We start from the raw sequence: 18,287 nt of genomic DNA on the forward strand, positions 1-18,287 counted from the left end.
AGAAAAAAAGGGAAATGGAATGGGAGAAAGAAAAAGGAAAGGGAGAATAATCCAAGATATTTCACATAAGATTTTTTTTTTCATTACAATGAGCTATTGCAATGATATGGAAGGGGGAGGCAAGGGGGAATGAGGGAAAATTTGCTCTCATCAGAGATGTCTAGGAGAGGAAACAGCAAATATACTCAATGGGGTATAGACATCTGGAGTAAGAAGGAGGGGGGAGCAGGGGGAAGGGGTGGGGATGTGAATAAAGGAGGAGAGGATGGACCATGGGGGGGAGAGTGGCCAGATATAACACGTTTTCTTTCTTACTTCTTGCAAGGGGCTGGGAATGGAAGGCCTGCCCAGGACCACAGGACCAGATAGATTCTGGGCCTAAGGGGTGGTATGGGGGCTCAGGGCTTCTTGGCCCCAGGACCAGGGATCTGTCTGCTGTGCCACTCAGCGACCCTACAGCAGAGTCAGAGTGAAAGGAGAGAGAAAATAGAGTACATGGTAGTGGAGAAATAAGAACGGAAGGAGCTGCGATCAGCAATGACAACGGTGGAAAAATATCGAAATAACTTTTGTGATGGACTTATCATAAAGAATGAGATCCACCCGTGACAGAGTTGTTGGTGTTGGAACAAAGACTCAAGCACATTTTTTGTTATTATTATTTGGGGGGAGGATGCAGGGCAAGTGGGGCTGGATGGCCTGCCTGGGGCCACATAGCAGAGTGATCTTTGGGTGTCTGGGGCCGGATTTGGACCCAGGTGCTCCTGGCTCAAGGGCCAATGCTCTGCCACCCAGCCACCCCTACTATTATTACTATTTTATTTTATTTTGGGTCTTTTTTTTTCTTTCTTTTTTTTTTTGGTTTTTGCAGGGCAGTGGGGATCGGGTGGCTTGCATGTCACACGACTGGGTGATTGTTGGGTTTAGGAGGCTGGATATGGACTCGGGTGCTCGTGGCTCCAGGGCTGGTGCTTTGTCCATTGCGCCACCTGGCCATACCTACAATTATTACTATTATTATGTTTTTATTTTAATTTTTTTCTCTCCCCTTTCCTTTTTTCACCCAAACAAGTCTATCTATATTCATGGGGGAGGAGGGGTATTTTGTTTACTTGTAAACAAGAATATTTTATTAATGTAAAAAAACATTTGTACAAAATGAGAATTAAACAAAATAAATTAAATAAATAAATGAATGAATGAATGAATAAGTCTTTCGTGCTAAAAAAAAAATAAATAAAATTACCTTCAGTTTACTTCTGGATGCAACAAACATTTACCCTAAGCAATCAATATTTGCTAGCAAATTAGAAGTGGAGCTGATCCATTTCCCTTCTTGTCAACTGGAGAAGAAACAAAAGGGATAGTGATAAAACAAAGAAAATTGTTTAAAGAAAATTTTATTTTTCAGGAGACTTATCCCATTAATTTTCAAATGCTTCTTCTCTTTGTTGTGAATTGAAAACATGATCACTGCCTTTAAACATTTGATATATTTTTATATGCTACATTTTCCCATCTTTTGGAATAATCTCCTTTTGTTTATATATAATTTAACTTCACTGGTTCTTCTGCCTCTGTAACATTTCTCCATATCATTCATTCATTAGTTTTCCTTCCCACCTAAATGTAGATATACAGTATTCTTCTATACTTTCTCTATTTTGTTATAATATGACAATAATAATATGAGCTAGCATTTCTATAACACTTTAAGGTTTGCAAAGACTGCTCCAGAGCAGGATAGTTCATCTCTCAGCACTGGATATTTATCCTGTCTGTTCCCTATGTTTAGAATGCTTTCCCTCCTTATCCCAGTCTTTTTTCCAAATCTCAGTTAAAATTCCAGCTTCTACAAGAAGTCTTTTTTTTAGGGTTTTTTTTTTTTTGCAAGGCAGATGGGGTTAAGTGGCTTGCCCAAGGCCACACAGCTAGGTAATTATTAAGTGTCTGAGACCGGATTTGAACCCAGGTACTCCTGACTCCAGGGCCGGTGCTTTGTCCACTGTGCCACTTAGCTGCCCCAAGAAGTCTTTCTTGATCTCACTTGATTCTAGTTCCTTCTTCTCATTGATTTTTTCCAATTTATTCTGCATTTTTGTCTTTCCCCAGGAGATTATGGGTTCCCTGAAAGCAGAACTGTCTTCCCTTTCTTTGTGTCTCCAGGGTATAGCTCTGGGTCTCATATCGTGGTGCTCAATGTTTATTGACTAGTCAAACATTTTACAATCTGTCATCTCACTTGGCCCTCACCACCACCTTGTGAGGAAAATCTGTTATTATTCTCATTTTAAAGATGAAGAAACTTCCTGAGAGAGGTTTAAGGGACTTGTCTTTAGCCACATAACTAGACAGTGTCTTAGGACAGGTTTCCTGAATCCACATTCAGCACTTTCTTCTCTGCTTCCCTTTGAATTATTCTATCCCAGGAGTTTATCTATTGTTGTTTGACTATTCCTTTTTGCTCATGACTTTAAAAAAATGTGTCTCTCACATGCATTTTAATTCCTTGGTTCCTTTGTTATCACTTCAAATTTATCTTACTCCAACAGAATTTCCATAAAATCTTAATACTACTTTAGCTCCTCTAATTCTTTGGTCTCCCTGCTTCTTCCTACTCCACTCCATCCTCCAAATGTTGTTGGTCAATAAAGGAATTTTCATAAAACAAAATCCCAACTCAGTGACTCGAACTGTTCCCTGTTATGCCTTAAGATAAAATATAAATTCCTTTGTTTAGCATTTAACTTTCTATACAACCTACCTCTATCTTACCTTCCAAGTTTTTATTATACATTGCTTCTCTCCACACCTCCATGCACTCTCTATATATATACCAGACATGTAGAATTTGTTGCCATTCCTCATACATAAACACTTCTCTTTTCCCTTCCCCACAAGGTTACTTTGTTTGATATATATATATGTATGCGTGTGTGTGCGTGTGCACGCACGCTTCTCTTCTTCATTAGAATGCAGTTTCTTTAAGAAGGATTGTTTCATTTTGTTTTCAGATAGTAAGTGCTAAATAAATGCTTAATAATTAATTTATTGATTTATTAGGCACCAACTGTCATTTTGTTATATTTAGTATATATACCAACTACTTTGCTAGGTTCTGTTGGCAGAGTAGAAGTGGATCTAAAGAAAACTAATATAGATCTCCAGTCTCATGGAAATGATAATTTAGTAAGAAGAATATGAAAGAAACACAGTTCTATAATATTAATACCAATTCAGAATTTAATGACAGAAGAATAAGTGCAGTATTGATTAGTATATGAGGTTCACAAAATGAAAGATCCTTTTTCCCCTGGGGATATCATAGAAAACTTCATATACTGGTAATGTTTTTTTATCTGGGACTTGAAAGATAGCAGTATGGGGAATTTCAGGAATAGGAAAGCATGAGCATGACAAGAATATGGAGGCATGGGGACTTACAAGAGGAGCCAAGATGGTAAGGTGAAGCTAATGTGCTCCTGGAGTTTTTCCTCTACCAAAGATAAATGAAGCTTTTGCACTAACATTAAAGCTACAGATGCCACCAAAAAAAAAAAAAAAAAAGACAAGATCCAAAGAAGTTTTCAATAGTAGATGTTATGGAGGATCTTCAGTGAAAGGTTTGACTCTTTGGGGTAAAAAGGGAAAGTAAAGCCGAGTAAGGTGGGAGAGCAGGAAAGTCAGCAGGAGGCTTTAAGCCACAGAGCAGTTCATGTTCCTATAGCACAACAGCATAGGTCCGGGTAGCTAGATAGCAAGCCAGCAAGGGAGGGTTCCAACCCCAAACAAAGTCTGAACCCTGGGAACACTGGGGCAAAAGACAGGACTGGATTGGGAACAAACCATTGCATAGGCAGAACCCGGACATAAAGGAGGAAATAAACTTGTGCAAAAGCAAGAACTGGACTGTATAGGCAAAATCTTGGTCAACAACAAGTCAGGGATCAGACCTTAGCCCTAGTATAAAAAGCTTGGATCTGTACTCCCTATACCCCAGGAGCAGAGCAAAAATAACAAAGATAAGCAAAACAGCTCACCATAGAAAACTACTTTGTAGATAAAATGATAAAAATGTCATGTCAGAAGAAGAAATCGGTGAAAAATCACTCATGGGAAAACTCAGAAGAGTCTAAGAAGTGGACTAAAATCCAAAAGCTCACGGAAGAGCCTAAAAAAAAATTAAAAACCAAAAAAAAGAAGGGAAAAATGGAAAAACGAAATGAGAATCATGCAGGAAAATTATGAAAAATTGACCAAAGAAATCAACTCCTTTAAAAGTAAAAAATAACCAAATGGCAAAGGAAACAGAAAAGTTAGTTGAATAAAAATAAAACCCTAAAAATTATAATTGAACAGATAGAAACCAAAGAATCTATGTAACTACAAGATTCCATCAACTAAAATAAAAAGACTGAAAAAATTGAACAAAATGTAAAACTACCTTTTTGGAAAAACAAACAACCTGGAAGATGGAACCAGGAAAGATAATTTGCAAATCATTGGACTAACCTGGAATTATTTCCCACAAGAAATTATCAAGGAAACCTGTCCAAATGTGCTGTAACAAGAAAACAATATAACCAATGAAAGAATATACAGAACCGCTCCAGATAGAGACCCCAGCATAAAAGCTCCAATGGCTGTTACAGCCAAATTCCAGAACTCACAAAGGAAAAAATACTGCAAGCAGCCAAAAGGAAACACAATCAGACTCACACAGAACCTATCAGCCTCAACACTGAAGGACTGGAAGACCCAGAAAAATCATATATTGGAGGGCAAAGGACCTGGGATTACAACTAAGAATTTATTACTCTGAAAAATTCAGCATGTACTGTCAGGGGGAAAAGAGGAATGTTCATTGAAATAGAGGACTTCCAAAATTTCCTGACAAAAAGGCCAGAACTGAACAGAAATTCATTTGCCAAATATACAACTGAAGAGATTCATAAAAGGGTAAATGAAAAGGGAAAGGAAAAAACAAAATAAAACAAAACTTGGTTAGTCAAGACCATAAAAGTGTATACAACCCTAAAAGGGAAGATATAACACATATAACTCTTGAGAATTGTTATTCTCTTAGGATAATTAAAGGATTGAATATAATTGAAGAGATTGAAATTAGAGGATATGGGTATGGTTGGGTCTTTTTTCTCCATTGAAGAAGTCTAAGATGATTTCACTGTGTTTGAGACAAAAAACCCTGATGAAAAGCAGGGGTGTTTACTCTAAACTTAAGTGTCTCAGTTTCCTTTGACCAAACTTTTAATTCTTCTACCCTCACAAAACTTAGCACTTTTTCCGATTAGGGCATCATAAGCTGGGTGGTCCTGAGTCAGTGCCTCCCATAACTTAGAATCAATTGTAAAGTTCTTAAGTGAGACCTTCAGAGTGACCCAGTACTTTGAACACTCTGAGATTCTTATAGTTAAATCAGGATTGGATTTAATACATACTTTACTTACCAAAGAATTAAGTTCCCTGGGTGGGTGGGGGGGCAGTGTGGGAGACAGTATGCTTGGGGGAGGAAGTACAAACAGTTCATGAAATAATTTGGTTTTGGATGATACTTTGGATCATGAAAATTGTGTGTTCATGGAAGGTAAAAAAATGATTAAAATTTGATGTAATTCAAGGCTCTTTAAAAGTGTACTTCTAATGAGACAGAAGAGGGAAGAACACTTAGTGACTCTGAGGCACTGCTGGTACATTGATAACCCTTTGAGCTTATCAAGTAATCAATTTATCAAGCTTTAATTGAGGATATTTGATTAATAGTACTGTGAGCAATTAATAACACTAGGTGAAGAGGCACAAAGATTTATACTTTTAGAGGAAAATAAGGGAAGGTGTGAACTCTGAGTAAATTCTATTTAATAGAGTTGATCCAGAGAGGGAATAAGCTACATTCGAACTTGAGTCTAAAAACCTATGCTACTGTACAGGGAAGGGGGAGTGGGGGAGGGAAAGATAATGCTAAAAGGGAAAGCTAAGGTATATGTGAAACTAAACTGAAAGTTAAATTTTAAAAGAAAAGTTAAGGGGGAAAGGGAGTAAACCTTTGGTAAGGAGGAATAAGAGGAAATGAAAGAGAAAAATATTAATGGGGTAAGATAGCATTGAGGGAAATATAGAATTAGTAATCTTAAATGTAAATGGGAATGCAATGACCTGTCCCATAAAATAGAATCCATTCTGATAACAGAATGGATTAAAAACCAGAATCCTACAATATATTGTTCACAAGAAACACATTTGAAGCAGAGAGATACACACAGAGTAAAGGTAAAAGGATGGAGCAAAATATATTATGCCTCAACTGAAGTAAATAAATCAGGAGTAGCACTCCTGATCTAGATAAAGCAAAAGTAAAAATAGATCTCATTAAAAGGAATGAGGAAGGAAGCTATTTTTAATATAGATATTTTATTTGTTTTCCAATTATATAGAATAATAGTTTCTACCAGTCATTTTTTTTGCAAAGTTTTAAATTTTCCAATTTTCCTCCCTCCCCCAACAGTAGGCAGTCTGATAGTCTTTACATTTGTTTCCATATACATAGATCAAAATTGAATGTGTTGAGAGAAAAAACTATCCTTAAGGAAGAGGGAAAATATTAGAGATAGCAAAATTATGTAATGCATAAGACAACTTTAATCTTTGGTTTTTGTTCAAACTCCACAGTTCTTTCTCCAGTTACAGATGATATTCTCCATCACAGATCCTTTAAATTGTCCCTGATTATTACACTGATGGAAAGAGCAAGTCCATCAAGGTTGATAATCACCCTATGTTGTTAAGGGGTACAGTGTTCTTCTGGTTCTGCTCATCTCGCTCAGCATCAGTTTGTGCAAGCCTTTCCAGCTTCTCTGAATTCCCATCCCTCCTAATATGGTTTCTAATAGAACAATAGTGTTCTATCACATACATATACCACAATTTGTTCAGCCATTCCCCAATTGAAGGACATCCCCTGGATTTCTAATTCTTTGCCACCACAAGTAGAACTGCTATGAATATTTTTGTATATGTGGAATTTTTTCTATTTTTCATGATCTCTTCAGGATATAGACCTAGTAGAGAGGTATTGCTGGATCAAAGGGTATGGACATTTGTATTGCCCTTTGAGCAAAATAACAAATTGCTCTCCAGAAAGGTTAGATCAGTTCACATTTCCACCAACAATTCATTAGTGTCCCAAATATCCCACATTCTTTCCAACATTGATCATTATTCTTTCTGGTCATATTGGCCAATCTGAGAGCTATGAGATAGTACCTCAGAGATGTTCCATTTCTCTAATCAGTAATTATTTAGAGCAGTTTTTCATATGACAATAGATAGCTTTGATTTCCTCATCTGAAAATTGCCTTTGCATATCCTTTGACCATTTGTAAATTGGAAAATGGTTTTTTTTTATAAATTTACTTTGTTCTCTAATGAGTCCTTTTTCAGATAAACTAGTTATAAAAATTGTTTCCCAATTTCATACATTTCTTTTGATCTTGTTAGAGTGGTATTGTTTGTGCAAAAGCTTTTTTTTTTTTTGTTTTGCTTTGTTTTGGTTTTTTGTGCCTTTCTCTTGCAGCTATTCATTATAAATCCTGGACTCATACACTAGACAAGTCCAGCACCTTGGGGCTCTTCTTCCCCAAGACCCCCTCACTGTTGCAGCTGACAAATCCCCTGCAGGGCTTCAGCACAGACCTGGATCAGGGTACAGAGCTGGATGCTTCCTTCCAAAGAGGTGCTGGGGATCAGTTCTCCTGAGGCCCAGACAAGTTTCTGAAGTAAAGCTGACTGTGAGGCTGCCAGGACATCTGGGGCCAGAGATGTTGTGGGAGCCAAGGTGGGAAAAGGCCCCTGAGTAGCCCTGAGCCTGGTGGCTGCCACTCACAGTACTCTGGCAGGGGAACTGTGGGTTGTGGGGCTCGTTGAAAAGCAGGGGGGAGCTCTGAGGAGGCTAGCTGGTGTTCACGGGCTTGGGAGCAGCCTGAGCATTTGGAGCTGGGCTATCTTTGTCTACATCTGAATTCAGCTCTTGACAAGCTGCACAGTAAGATTTCCCCTGTTTGTTTTGGAGTAAAATAGTCCCACAGTCCTGGCATGTGGCCTCCAATATGCGGTAGCCACAGCAAGTAGTTGCTCATGAGGCGGGAGATGCGATCCTGCTGCTCCGGTGGCACCTGCAGTACCTTGGTCTTGGCCTTGGAAGGTGGCTCCCACTCCGATTCGTCACCGGCCTGTGGGGACACAGGGAGCCTGGGGTACATGAGGAGGCATCCACTTTATTTTTTATATTATTCTCTATCTCTTTCTTGGTCATAAATAGCTCCCTTTCCATAGATCTGACAGGTAAACTATTCCTTGTTCTCCTGATTTGCTTTTATATTTTTGGTATATCTTGTATAAGATGTGAGATGTTGGTCAAATCCTAGTTTCTGCTATACTATCCTCCAGGGGAACTACATCTTCTTAAAAGGCACCATAGGTAATGAAGCTATATTATTATTGTTGTTGTTATTGTTGTTATTATTATTATTATTATTATTATTATTATTATTATTCACATATACATCTAGTGTAGCATCCAGATTCCTAGAGGAAAAGCTGAGTGAATAACAAAAAGACATAGACAGCAAAACTTTAATAATGGAGGTCCTCAACTTTCCTCTCTCAGAACTAGATAAGTCTAACCATAAAATGAACAAGAAGGAAGTTAAGAAGGTGAATGAAATCTTAGAAAACTGAAATATGATAGACCTCTGGAGAAAACTTAATGGGAATAGAAAAGAATATACCTCTTTCTCAGAAGTACATGACACATACCAAAATTGACCATGTACTAGCATAAAAACCTTATAATCAAATGCAGAAAGGCAGAAAGAATAAATGTATACTTCTCAGACCATGATGCAATAAAAATTACATGAAATAAAGGGTCATGGAAAAATAAATCAAAAACTAATTGGAAGCTAAATAACTAATTTTAAATAATGAGTGGATCAAAGAGCAAATCATAGAAATAATAATTATATCCAAGAAAATGATAACAATGTGTCATCATACCAAAATTTATGAGATGCAGCCCAAGGCATTTTTGAAGGGAAACTTTATATCTATCTCTAAGTGCTTATATGAATAAAATAAAGAGAAGATAAATGAATTGGGAATGCAACTAAAAAAGCTAGAAAAAGTACAAATTAAAGATCCTCAATTAAATACCAAATTTCTGAAAATCAAGGGAGAGATTAATAAAATTGAAAGCAAGAAAACCATTGATCTAATAAATAAAACTGAGTTGTTTTTATGGAAAAAACTCAATAAAATAGATAAACTTTTGATTAATCTGATAAAAAAAAGATAACCAATTACTAGTATCAAAAATGAAAAGAGTGAACTAAACCACTAATATGGAGGAAATAAAAAGATAATTCGGAGGGGTGGCTAGGTGGCATAGTGGATAAAGCACCAGCCCTGGAGTCAGGAGTACCTGGGTTCAAATCCGGTCTCAGACACTTAATAATTACCTAGCTATGTGGCCTTGGGCAAGCCACTTAACTCCGTTTACCTTGCAAAAACCTAAAAAAAAATAATAATAATTTGGAGCTATTTTGTCAAACCAATAAATTTGATAACCTGAATGAATATGTATAAAAATACAAGCTGCCCAGATTAGCAGAAGAGGAAATAGTATACTTAAATGACCCCATTTCAGGAAAAGAAATTGAAGAAACTATCAAACTCCCTAAGAAAAAGTCTTGTGGCAGCTGGGTGGTACAGTGGATAGAGCACTGGGCCTGGAGTCAGTACTTGAATTCAAATCTGGCCTCAAACACTTAATAATTACCTAGCTGTGTGGCCTTGGGCAAGTCACTTAACCCCATTTGCCTTGCAAAAAACTCAAAAAAACCCCTAAAAGAAAAAGTCTCTTGGTCCAAATGGATTTACAAGTGAATTCTACCAAACATTTAAGGAACAATTAATTTCTATTCTACATAAACTATTTTAAAAGATAGGAGCTCTGCTAAACTCTTTTTATGACACCAACATTGTACTGATACTTAAACCAGGAAGAACCAAAACAAAGAAAATTATAACCCATGAACTTCGATGAACATTGATTCAATGAACATTTAAATGTTAAATAAAATTTTAGCAAGGATATTACAGCAAGTTATTACTAGGATAATATACCATGATCAGGTAGGATTTATACCAGGTAGGCAGAGATGGTTCAGTATTAGGAAAATACTCATGAAAAAGCAAAACCAACAGAAATCATATGATTATCTCAATAGATGCTGAAAAAGCCTTTGATAAAAATAAAATATCCATTCCTATGAAAAACACTAGAAAGTTTAGGAATAGATGTTTTCCTTAAAATAATAAGTAGTATCTATCTAAAACATCAACAAATATTATATGTAGTGGGGATAAATTCGGAGCATTTCCAATAAGATTAGGGAGAAAACAAGGATGCCCATTATCATCATCATCATTATTATTCAATATAGTATTAGAAATGTTAGCTTTAGGAGTTGGCTAGGTAGCACAGTTGATAGTGTACTGGTCTTGGAGTCAGGAGTACCTGGGTTCAAATCCAGCTGTGTGGCCTTGAGCAAGCCACTTAACCCCATTTGCCTGGCAAAAACCTAATGAATGAATGAATGAATGAAAGAATGAATGAATGATGGAGGAGAAAGGGTTAAACAGAATAACTCCACTTCAGTTAAGTTCAAAGCCCAATTTGGATTCTTAGGTCAATATTCTTTCTCTTATTAAACTTTTGTTTTTTTGCTAAGGAGCTGTAAATTGTTATTTAAACAAATTAGTAAGAGTTTAAAAAGTCATCTAGGGATTTTTGTTAAGCTAAAAAGTCACTAAATATAAGGGTCAAGAATAGCAAGGGAACTGATGAAGAAGAAATGCAAAGGAAGGTGACCTAGCTGTACCAGATCTAAAACTATGCTATAAAGTGACAGTCACCAAAACTGCCTGGTACTGGTTAAGAAATACAGTAATGAGAGGTGACTTGGTGGTGCAGTGGATAGAGCACCAGCCCTGGAATCAGGAGTACCTGAGTTCAAATCCGACCTCAGACACTTATCAATTACCTAGCTGTGTGGCCTTGGGCAACCCACTTAACCCCATTTCCCTTGCAAAAAGAAAAAAAGAAGAAAAGAAATAGAGTAATGGATCCATGGATTAGGATAGATAAAAAAAAAACAGTAAAAAGTAACAGTAATGTACTGTTTGACAAACTCAAAGCTATTAGCATTTGGGATAAGTACTCACTTTATGACAAAAATTGTTGGGAAAACTGGAAAATATGTGACAAAAACTAGGCATAGACCCATAGCTCACACCCTTTACCAAAATAAAATAAAAACGAGTACAGGTCATAAAGAGTGTCACCATAGATAAGTTAATAGACTAAGAAATAATCTCTCTATCAGATCTATGGAAAGGGGACAAATTTGTGACCAAGAAAGAAATAGAATACATTATAAATGACAAAATAAATGATTTTGACTATATTATGAATATAAATAATAAAATCAATGCTGCCAAAATTAGGAGGAAAACAGAGAGATGGGAAATAATCTTCACAAATAGAAGTTCTGGTAAAGGTCGCATTTCTAAAATATATAGAGAACTGCATCAGATTTATAAGGTTACATGTCATTCCCCAATTAATAAATGGTCAAGGGATATGAAAAGACAGCTTTCAAGTGACGAATTTAAACTATTTATTATCATATGGAAGAATGCTCCAAATCATCATTGATTAGAGAAATGCACATTAAAACAACTCTGAGGTATCACCTCACACCTGTCAGATTGGCTAAGATGACAAAAAAGGAAAATGAACAATGTTGGAGAAGTTGTGGTAGGACTGGGACATTGATACATTGCTGGTGGAGTTGTGAGTGAATCCACCATTCTGGAGAGAAATATGGAACTATGTCCAAAGAGCAATAAAACTGTTCATTCCCTTTGACCCATCAATTCTAATTCTAAGACTATATCCAGATGAAATTATAAAAAAAATGGGAAAAGTCCCACATGTTCCAGAATGTTCATAGCAGCTCCTTTTGTAGTAACAAAGAATTGGAAATTGATGGGATGCCCATTGGGGAATGGTTAAACAAGTTATGATATATAAATATTATGAAATACTATTGTTCTATAAGAAACCATATAAAGAGAGAAATGTGGAACGAATTAACAGGATCTGATGCTGAGCAAAGGTAGCAGAACCAAGAGAACAATGTACACATTAACAACAACATTGTGAGGTGATCAACCCTGATGGATGCAGTTGTTTTCAGAAGTTTAGAAAGCTAGGACAACTGTATTAGATCAACTCTGGACAATGTTATCCCCATCCATAGGAAGAAAAAACCAAACCAAACCAAACAAAAAAAAAAAACCCTTCAGAATCTGATGAACACTGCATTAACTTTTAAAAAATATCTCATTTCTTTCCCTTAATACTAATTCCTTATATTGAATATGACTAATCTGTAATCATGTTTCACTCAAATGTGTATGTATAATATTAACCTGACTTTTCCCCACTGAGGGGGAGGAGGGAGTGAGAAGGGAGGATGGAAGAAAATTTTGTAACTTAAAAATATAAATATATATATATGGATGAATGTTGAAAAACTTTCATAACATGAATTTGGAAAAATAAAATATCAATAAAAAATAAATAAAAATTTTAAAAAGTATGTGGAGGCATTGAAACCAAAAGCCTTCTTTAAGAAAAGCTGTCCATGGGGGCGGCTAGGTGGCATAGTGGATAAAGCACCTGCCCTGGAGTCAGGAGTACCTGGGTTCAAATCTAGTCTCAGACACTTAATAATTAACTAGCTGTGTGGCCTTGGGCAAGCCACTTAACCCCATTGCCTTGCAAAAAACCTAAAAAAAAAAAAAAAGCTGTCCAGGTAGACACGATCATGGTACATGTCAAAGTCCCTTGCATTTGCTGCTGCAGTTCACCTAATGTATAGGTGAATCTCAGGAGCTTAGAAGTCTCAAGGACCGGAGCTTTAATCCTGTGAGGATTTGCATTACTCCGATCACATCAGAAACACACAGCATTCTGTCTCAAGATGCTTTACTGAAGGCTGCTATTGGTGGTATTAAACTCCAATAGAAAACCATAAATAAGGATCCCACAAGGAGGGGAGGGAAAGAGGACTGAATTATCTAGAAACTGAAGAATTAACAATCAAACCAAAAGATTGAAAAAAAAAAGTAAGGTATTTCTTAACCAGGAAAAAATACTAACTGGAAAATAGGCCAAGAAGAGATAATTTCAGAATCATTGGAATACCAGAAAATTGAGGCAGCTCCTAGAGGTTTTCCCAAAACAACTTTGAATGAAACCTTTAAACAGATCCCAAAGCAACAGCTCATACCCCCCCCCAAAAATAGTGAAACAACTTTTCAGTGAGATATTTTAAAGGAACTTCAGAAAAGGTCTGTTTTATGCATAATGGGGGACTTATACCCCAGTATAGGTAGGAGAGCTGGGAAGGCACAGCACAACTAAGGTCAGGGCACAACTCCACAAGCAGTGAGGGTCCCAACCCAACTTGGAAAGCAAGGTTTCAAGCCCTGGGAAGCTGGTGCAGCTTTGGGCTACCTTAGTACAGGGAGCAAACTGGGAATACCAAAAACACCAAAGTGGGAAAGCTGGGGACCAGAAACCCATTGCCCAGCAAAAAAAAAAAAAAAAAAAAAAAAAGCTTGGGACCTCTATACCACAGGAACAGTGCTCAATCAACAAAAATAATCAAAGAAAAAAATGCTAATCATTGACAGCTATTAGTCTGATAGGGACAATAAAAGTACCATCTTTGAAGAGAAAAGCAGTTACAAAATGCCTACATATGAAATCTATAAGGGGTTGATGAATTGATGTCAAATCCAAAAAACCTCTTGGAAGAGCTGGATTTTAAGAATCAAAAAAGAGTGAAAAAAAATGGATAAAAGAAATGAGAGTTATTCAGGAGAATTCTAAAAAAATTATAAAAGTAAAATTGAGTAGCTGGAAAGTAAAATTAACCAACTGGAAAAGTAATCAAAAAGCTAACTAAAGAAAATAAAACATTAAAAACTATAATTGGACAAATGGAAACTAATGATTCTATGAGACTTCAAGATTTCATCATACAAAACACAAAAGGGGGGAAAAAATAGAAGAAAATATAAATTACCTCTTATGAAAAATAACTGACCTGGAAAATAGATCCAGAAGAGATAATTTTTGAATTATTGGTCTTCCTGAAAGTCATGATCAGAAAAAGAGCCTGGACAATATCATGCAGGAAATCTTCATGGAAAACTGCTCTAATATCCTAGAACAAGAAGATAAAATACATCGATCATTCCCCAGATGGAGATCCCAAAGTAAAAACTCCCAAATAATATTGGAGTCAAAAATCTCAGAATTCTCAGATAAAGGAGAAAATATTGTAGGCAGCCAAAAAGTAGCTATTTAAATACCAGGGAACAACTTCCCTACAAAATTCAGCATATTCTTTAAGGGGAAAAAATGAACTTTAACAAAATATAGGACTTACAAACTTTCCTGATAAAAAAAAGACCAGAATTGAACAGAAAATTTGATCTTCAAATTCATGCCTCAAGAGATGAGTAAAAAGCTTAATGGGGTGGGGGAGATATTGATTAATAAAACTAATCTGTCTACATCCCTCCATGGTAAGGCAACTTGTAACTCTTGAGAATTGAATTTAGTTGAAAGGAACATATTTAGATAGAGGATGTGGTTATAAATTGATTGTGATGTGTTCACATTCTTAACTCCTGAGGGTTGTATTTATATTAGAACTCTGATGTGCTGAAGCTTATAAATCAATCTATCAATTAATCAACCCCTGAGAATTGTACTTCTAAAAGAAGAAATAAAAGGAGTATACTTTGACAGAGGGTGTGGGTACACGACAAGTATAAAATAATGAAAAAGAGGACTATATGGGAGAAGACAATTAAAAGGTAATCCCACATATTGAGGCACAATTTTAAAACAAAAATGCAAACCATTGAATTGATAAATATTTGATTATTTGAAAAAGTAATGACTACTTGCTAATGTGATTATTAAAATGAGAGAACACCAAATAGTAAATATCAAGAAAAAAATGAAAAAGAAGAAATGATGAAGGGAAAACAGATAATTTCAAAACTTTTGCCTGATTATGTTGTAATAAAAATGGGTAATTTAAATGAAAAAGGGTGACTATCTACAAAATACAAAATAATCATATTAACAGGGTAAAAAAATGGCAAATATAAATAACCTAATCTCAGATAAAGAAACTGAACAAACCATAAAGCAGCTCCTGAAGAAAAATATCTTGTGATCAGATGGATATAAAAGTGAATTCTGTCAAATACCTAAAGAATAATTCATTCTAATATATATCATATATTATACAATACATTATACATACTTTATATAATAAATTTTATATAATCTGTTTTCAAAAACTGGAAAAAAAGAACAAATCCTACAAAATTCCTCTCCTTGTACAAATATAAACTTGATATGAGATATTTTCTTATCTGCTTTTACATTGTCTTGTAGTATGCTAGTTTGGTCAAAGTATATGAAAAATATCTGGGTAAAACCTCATACAGATATGTGATCAGAAATACTGGAATGTTTTAATAACCTTTTCAGATAATTATGCATATTCTTTGCTATCAAACTTATCAAATAATAGTTTCTAAAGTGAATTTGAATCCAAAAATCATAAAACTTTTCATACTCCACATAAAATCTGTTGATCTATCTTTGACTTAGATTGAAGGTGAAGATTGCTTTAGTCATTTGGAAAGTATTGGTTCACTGTGCTGTATAGATCTTCCAAATGTTAATACATCTCATTTTACAAATATTTTTAAAAAATCACATTTACTAATATCACCACCAATCTCATTAGAAAAATCTTTAAGGATTGTAAAGCTGTCAGGTTCATAGTGTCAGACATATTTCCTTAACTTCTTATTCATTTAAAGTTCAAATTTTTCATCAACAACAAATGCTATCAGTTTATTCTTGAAGTGACAGGTTCATTTCATTCCTTTTTTGAGAAACTACCTGTGATATACTCATGTTGGAATAACTGTAGTTTGTCAACTATTCTTTCAAGCAAAAATGATGTTCCATTTAAAAAATATCACCTAGTTCAATGCAAAACTTAATCACACAATGGATTTTTCTTGAGAAAAAACATCATACTTCTGTATGCAGCATATGTGATTTATTCATATTTTCTATTTCAACACAAAATATTTAAATTTGGTACTTGGAATGAGATTCAACAAAATCATAAATCTTTATTGTTTTGTCAAGGACATCAAGTTGAACTGACTTTTTTTTTTAACCTTAGAATCTGTGATAAAGAATACAATGATTATTAGTATAGTTTGGTATAACTGCCTTGATTCATTCTGTGCTGCCAGAAGTTTTACCCACCTATCACTTTTGTACTGTCATTCAAAATGTCAACACAGCTGTTCCAGGGTAAACCATGAGATTCAAAAAAGTTATTTACATTTGAATATTTCAGCACCACTTATGTTTGTTGCCAAATGTCCACATAAAAGAATTCTTTGGTGACTAGTTGAGAAATAGCCTTTCTATTCCCATTCAATATTAGGAATCATGTATTCCCATTTCTATGTTTATACTACTTCTATTTACATTAAGTAATCACCAGGGAATATCTAACTTTTTAAAAATTCTAGTCGGTCCCTTAACTTTTCTTGTTTTTGTTTTTGTTATTAAATTTCTTTGAAAATACTGAGATCCTCGTATATTAGAGCTTTATTGCCTGTTTTTCCTAGAATTCATTTTAGCTTCTTAAAGTCTTTAATTGTTATAGAATTCATTGCATATTTGTTAAATATTGATAGTTTATTGCCACTGTAACATTTATCATTATGTGGTTTTTGTGCTTATCTTTTTTAATCAGTTCAGTTTTTGCTTATGTGAGATAATGATTGTTCCTCTTGCTTTATTTTTTTACTTCAGCTGAAACATAATAGATTTTGTCTTTGTGAATCTTTTATGTTTCAAGTCTATTTCTTATAAATAACATATTTGGGGGGTTCTTATATATTCTGCTTATATATTTCTTTCATTCGCAATTATCCTCATTAATTGTTTATTTTACTCCATCCTATTTTCATATATTTTCCTTCTCTTTGCTTCCTTTTCTTAGAGAAGAGGATCATTAGAAAGATTGGTGCATTGGACTCCATCATAAATTCTTACTATTTTTTTCTACAACTCTCTTCACAATTCATTCTTTGAAGGAAGAATTTGTTTTGCTAGTGACTAATTTCTTCCATAACTTAAACTCTTTCTTATTTTCTCTTCTCCCCTCCCCCATCCCTGCTGTTTTCCCATGTATTTCTGTCCCCAACTCTGTATTTATATTTATTCTGCCCAGTTCAGATTAAAGTATGGCTCAAGTGTTACCCCTAACCTTTTTTTTAGTATTGACTTTGATTTGAATAACCTAATTATATGAGATAATTTATTTTACCTTTTTTCTGTTTTAGTCTTCAAATATTCTAATTTCCTATATAAAATGTTTTTCCATTCTGTGTAATTTCTCCCAGAATTTTGGTTGAACTTGTATGTATTTTTCCTCAAGACTTTGTAGATGTTTGAAATCATTCTCCTCTGAGTTTGTGTCTTGGGTTTTCTTGTCAACACAATAGCTCATTATAGTGAGTCTTTTTTAAATAAATTAAATATCCTTATAGTCTAGCTTTCTCAAGTACTTTGAGTTAGTTAACTTGGTTTTAGGGCCAAGCTCTGGATTTTTATGAAGATAATGTTTGGACCTTGTTTGGCCTTGATTTCTATTCTCTTGGATTCCTTGCTACTTGAGTTATTGAAGCCTATATTCTTCAAGGATCTCAGAGCCAGCTCAGGTTAGAGAACCTGAAAGCTTTTAGTGTGCCCCAAACTGTTTCATCTCAATAGAGATTTTGTTGCTGTGATCTGGGTTTAATCTTTGCAAGCTCCTGACTCCATTTGGGGTCTAAGCATCACTACTATCAGCTTGCCCCTGGTTAGAGTTCCAGTAGACTGCTGATAACCCAACTTGTATCTGCTTACTAGAAGGATCTTCAGGTTCAGAGTGACAGGCTTCTCTTTGGTCTGAGCTCCCTACCCTAATTACTCAACAGCCATCTCCAGATGGGGATGAATCTAATACCACATTTCC

The 18,287-nt window shown here is 35.2% G+C and overlaps 1 protein-coding gene and 1 pseudogene across 1 annotated transcript in view; one reads left to right on the forward strand and one right to left on the reverse strand.

Moving 5' to 3' along the window:
- Nucleotides 1–18,287, forward strand: part of NSMCE2 (NSE2 (MMS21) homolog, SMC5-SMC6 complex SUMO ligase) — a 281,655-nt gene that overhangs the window by 190,828 nt on the left and 72,540 nt on the right. The window lies entirely within an intron of this gene.
- On the reverse strand, nucleotides 7,526–8,153 carry LOC141498483 (protein ZNRD2 pseudogene; annotated as a pseudogene).

The sequence above is a fragment of the Macrotis lagotis genome, chromosome X, assembly GCF_037893015.1.
Source record: "Macrotis lagotis isolate mMagLag1 chromosome X, bilby.v1.9.chrom.fasta, whole genome shotgun sequence".
Taxonomy (NCBI): domain Eukaryota; kingdom Metazoa; phylum Chordata; class Mammalia; order Peramelemorphia; family Peramelidae; genus Macrotis; species Macrotis lagotis.